The following is a 5,006-nucleotide window of genomic DNA, read 5'->3' as shown; positions in this document are numbered from 1 at the left end:
GCGCTCCCGCACAGAGCTTCGTGAGAAACTGAGCTGCGTACTCGATACACGCTTTGAAGCTTCAGTGTCATATGTAACATAACTACCGTGCTTATATAATTATGATTTTAATGGTACTAAAACATCTAACACATGGGGTGGTTCAGTCCTGCGGAGTTCAGCTCCAACTCTAATCAAACACACCTGAACCAGCTAATCAAGGTCTAAGGCAGGGTTCCTCAAATCTTACCCTGGAGGGCCAATGCGCTGCAGAGTTTAGCTCCAACCCTGATCAAACACACCTGAACCAGCTAATCAAGGTCTAAGGGTTTCTAGAAAGCTACAAGCAGCTGAGTTTTTGTCTGCATGTGCAGTTTGAGTATGTGACATAGATGTTAAGAGCTGCATCAAGAGAAACCACCTCAGAGGAGCGTATTCAGCATGTATTGTGAATGCATATTTCCATAACTGTTTCAGTTTCACTATTGTTTTTTTTTAAATCAATTTTAGTTAGGAGTTTCAGTTAGCACATTCTGAAGGAACTTGATTATTTTTGTTCACAAACGATCTGTGCGCTTGAGGATTAATTGCTAATTGCAATTTCAAATGTGTCGTCATTGTTGGAAATGGGTGCGTAACATCCAGAAATTCACCCACATAAAGCTTGTATAGATTTATTTGCTTCTGAGCAGTGTTGAAACATTAATGGTTTAAATTGTGGATGCTAACCAAATGCAGTGCTTGCAAAGCATTGCTGTGCATGTGATTAATCTGAGTAAATCGTTATTTTTTTTAATTTGTTAAACCCTTGATATTCAACATTCTCAATGTTGTGGTGAACTGTACAAACTGGAATTGATGAGAGTAAATGGTTTTTATGCAAGTTATGCTATAACATCATATGCAGGAAATCTCAAACGGTCAACAGTTCCTTAAGTCTGGTATTAACAACATCTGACCGTGCCAAACGAGCTCTTACCAACACCTGGCAAGGTAAGAGTTCTCCAATAGATTTTACCTAAGCTCAGATATCAGATAGATGGGGTGCCCCAAACTTACTGACAGAAATTTAGATCCATCTGACAATGTGCACACTAAAGAGTTTCAGAGATGGTTCATTAATGGCTGCATTGATAACTGCTTGTTTATTTACCACTTGTGACTGTATGTTTGAGTTAACACTCGGCATGTCTGCTGTGCATTTAGGTTTTTGTCTGATTGATACTATTGATTTGTCCCAATGCTGACTTTATTCCAGCTGTAGCCACACTGTCCTCTGGTCGAATCGAAGTCTGTCAAGCCTAACATGAGCAAAGCAACACTTTCCTCTCAGCTAGGGCTGTAACGGTACACATTCGTACCGAATCGTTTCGGTACGGGGCTTTCGGTTCTGTGTACCGAACGAATACAGGTTGTTTTTTTTCTTCCAGGAAATTCAAATAATAAATGGTGTTTTGACAGTCTTTGTGGCATCACAGATCGCTGTATAAATGCCTTGGAGAACTGCTTCTGGGACGATTCAGAACGTGCTGGCATAAACCCAACACAGGCATTGACTAGAGCGGCCGTGATCAGCTCTGGTTCCGTGTCGAGCTGTAACGTGCCACAGACTTGTGCAGTGTAAATGGCAGCGCGGCGACCGAGGGAACGTGATCAATCCTTCCTCTGTACTACTAGTTTTACCACGAATAAACATGACTGAACATCTCATGCCTCATGTAATTGCTCAATCAGTGTTTCGACTGCGGAAAGACATCAACAAAACAGCATGGAAATAAAATGTCATGTAGCATTTATTTCAGCAAGTCATCAGTGTCCACAGCTCGTTAGTTCACTAGAGAAATGAGCAGCATTTCGCAAAATATTACACCACAATCAGTGTTTCGACTGCGGAAAGACATCAACAAAACAGCATGGAAATAAAATGTCATGTAGCATTTATTTCAGCAAGTCATCAGTGTCCACAGCTCGTTAGTTCACTAGAGAAATGAGCAGCATTTCGCAAAATATTACACCATCTAGGCTACTCCTTATATTTTACTAAACCTGTTAGTCTTAAAACTTTATTGTATGTTTAAATGAATCTGTTATGAAACATTATGACGGTCAGTGTGTAATTGAATATTTTTTAACAAATAGCCTAGAACCCTGAGGTAGTTTATCACTAAGAAAATGCAAACTATAACTGAATGTATTTAAAGAGCAACTTGTTCAGTAAACCACTGTTTATTTAAAGGAAAATTAAAACCGTACCCCGCTGTACCGAAATCATACCGAACCGTGACGTTAAAACCGAGCTACGTACCGAACCGTCATATTTGTGTACCGTTACACCCCTACTCCCAAACAAAATCGGTTCCATTAAAATTAGGATCTGTAGAGAAACTCGTTTTTCTTAATGTTTCTATGGTTTAAAGCAACTACCAATGTCAACTCAATGTCTTCCTACAGGTAATCTGAACATTTAAAGAGCTCAGTTTTTTTTTTTTTTGTCCTCTCCACTCCTTGATGGAAGCCCTCTCGTTGTTCGTTGTTGACTGTCAATGCTATAGCATTCCAAGGTATTTTAATCTCCTTTAATTATAAATGCCTCACTTCAGCTCACAGATGGATATGATTTCAACAAGCAGCTCAGTGTTCCTGTTGCACTTCTAGAAACATCAGTTGCAAATGCAGCTTTGAATTGTTTGCTTTGTTCCAGTGAGTTCTTGACGGTGTTAATAGTGGTTCCTCCTGGGAAATCAACAGCTGCTGAGGTGAGTCGTCCTGTGATTCTTAATATTTACTACACTGTATATTGCAGTCTTTACTGGGTCAAACCATGTTCCCCAGAAAGCTTTGTGGTGGAGAATGACCCTTTATTGCAGTCAATGCTAGGTAGTGCGTAGAGTCAGTCACCTGCAGGTGCAAATCCACTGCTGCTGAGCTCAGATATCAGATAGATGGGGCACCTCAAACATGGAGACAGGAGATCATAGCAGTGGGCACAAGTACTGTTTTTTTTCTGTTTTCTTTAGGTTTTTTTGTTTTTTTTTAAAGTTTTTATATATGTATATTTTTAAACATTGCGTAAAACAAAACATTCCTTGAAACTACAGACTCTTTTGAACCGTGTAATTTGACCAACATTCTTTTAGTTGGTGGAATGTGTTTACAGTGCAGGACCTACTCTTGATTATCTGTTTGCATAGGTGTTCTGCCCTCTTGTCAAACGACGTGCTTGATTTGGTTGACCGATGCAAAGAATCTTTACTCCAGCTTTACTATCGATCTTGGAATGACGTAAAACCGTAAACATACAAATATAAGCATGTAAATCAATAACGTGCTCAAGACATAAAAAGGTATTTTATACAGAATAACTAGCATTGCCTCATCAGAAATAGATTGCACAATTTGCACGTTAAAGGCAATAAGGTTAGCATCCGGCATATAAAGAATTAACAAAACATACAGTACATAGAATCACTATATAGAAATGTATTCATACCGAATGTGCCTTTTGGATGAACTTAAACTGGGGAATGAAAGCAGCCATAACTGCGTGCTCGTCGCTGCTGCTGCTGAAGATCTGACACATGATTATGACATCGACATATAAGGACTCTACAACCTTACATGCAGTACCCAACTTTGAACAGAAGAGGGTGCCTAACTATAACGTTTAAATTAGACTAAATATCAAATGTTCTTGTAGAACAGCACTATGTCCTTCTGCCCCTCACTCTTGCAAACCTGACTTAATTCCAGCTGTAGCCACACTCTTAACTCAGACCTGGTTTTGAAAAGAGGACACATCAGCACTCTGCTCTCCACCAGATTACAGTACTTTTTGAATTAATGTAATTATTGGCACTAATTGAATATCATTTGTAATATCTGTCTCCAGGTCAGCTTTTTCTTGTGACTCGGTGTCACTGGTGACTCTGGCCTCCATCTCGATGAGCCTCATGCTGCAGAAATGCCGTCTCTTCTAGCCTCCTTTGACCTTCAATGACTGATGGATTTATCAGCTCTTAACCCTTTAGGCAGCAGGGTTTTTTGGAAAAAATGCTGGATTTTGACATCAATAATAGGGCTTAAAGGTAGAGATCTACTGTAAATTAGAAAAATGTTGGGCATAACCGAGAGTTTGTGGTGTGTAAATCTACTAATCTAATTTGCATATGACGTCATCCGGGGTGGCCAACTTGAATTTCATAATACTTTCTAGGAGAGATGTAGGTGAGTTGCTGCTTTCATGTAATTTCATTCATACTGCAGTGCTGTAGACCATTTTGAACCTTACAACAAGTGATGACTTGTCCTTACAGCATTAGCACTAATGCAGAAACTTTAGGCTGTTATGTGACGCTGCCTTTGTTTGGAGATCTAATTTATGAAGACCCAAGAGATTATTAGCACAAGTTCACTAACCAAGGCTTGTGGTAAGGCACTTAATATTACAGTGTTTGTTCAATTGAATCTTTCAGTACACTGCTGTTTGTCACATGCCTTACTCTTCATTCACATGCAGGGAATTATGAAGTCCTACTAATAATTTCTACACCTAACCCTCATCTTTATCTGTTTCTGGCTGTCTAGCATTTCCAGAGTCCCACTGCTGACATTATTCCAGATGTAGCTAGAGTCCTCATTTTGGGTTTGACTGAAACCAGGATTCAACAAGAGGTTCACCTTGTTGCAGTCCTTTCTTCAAAAACTGGGAGCGGAGACAGGACGGGGTTCCTTCTGTTAAAAACCTGAAAATGCTCTTTATGCATATCCTCCTTTAAATTTTATATGGTTTACATTTAACCCTAACGTCACATACTGTCTTCCAGGAGAGTTGGGCAGTTTATTTTGAGTTGCATGTGGTCCTGTCCTGTTCCTTGATGGCAGCTCACTTGTTCACTGAGGGTTTTATAGGTGAGTGGTCATTCTCCAGAATTATGCTCTTCTAGGCTTTTTTTGCTCTTTGAGCTCAAGAGATGTGGGGAGCTTTTTTTTTCAGTAAATTGCCAATTGAAACTCAACTGAGTCTTGGT

General features: G+C 39.6%; 1 long non-coding RNA gene across 2 annotated transcripts; it reads left to right on the top strand.

Moving 5' to 3' along the window:
- The first annotated feature begins 355 nt into the window (after nt 1-355).
- Nucleotides 356-4,064, top strand: LOC107568448 (uncharacterized). Of its 2 annotated transcripts, none has more exons than XR_001606755.1 (5): nt 356-609; nt 908-972; nt 2,431-2,540; nt 2,681-2,735; nt 3,869-4,064. It is a non-coding gene; the product is annotated as an uncharacterized lncRNA (long non-coding RNA). The 2 variants fall into 2 exon arrangements; XR_001606756.1 differs by having other exon boundaries at nt 2,635-2,735.
- The last annotated feature ends 942 nt before the right edge of the window (nt 4,065-5,006 follow it).

The sequence above is a fragment of the Sinocyclocheilus grahami genome, unplaced genomic scaffold (assembly GCF_001515645.1).
Source record: "Sinocyclocheilus grahami isolate Dianchi unplaced genomic scaffold, SAMN03320097.WGS_v1.1 scaffold1245.1, whole genome shotgun sequence".
NCBI classification, from domain to species: domain Eukaryota; kingdom Metazoa; phylum Chordata; class Actinopteri; order Cypriniformes; family Cyprinidae; genus Sinocyclocheilus; species Sinocyclocheilus grahami.
Note: the sequence above shows the minus strand (reverse complement) of the source record. Positions and strands in the feature narration are given on the sequence as shown.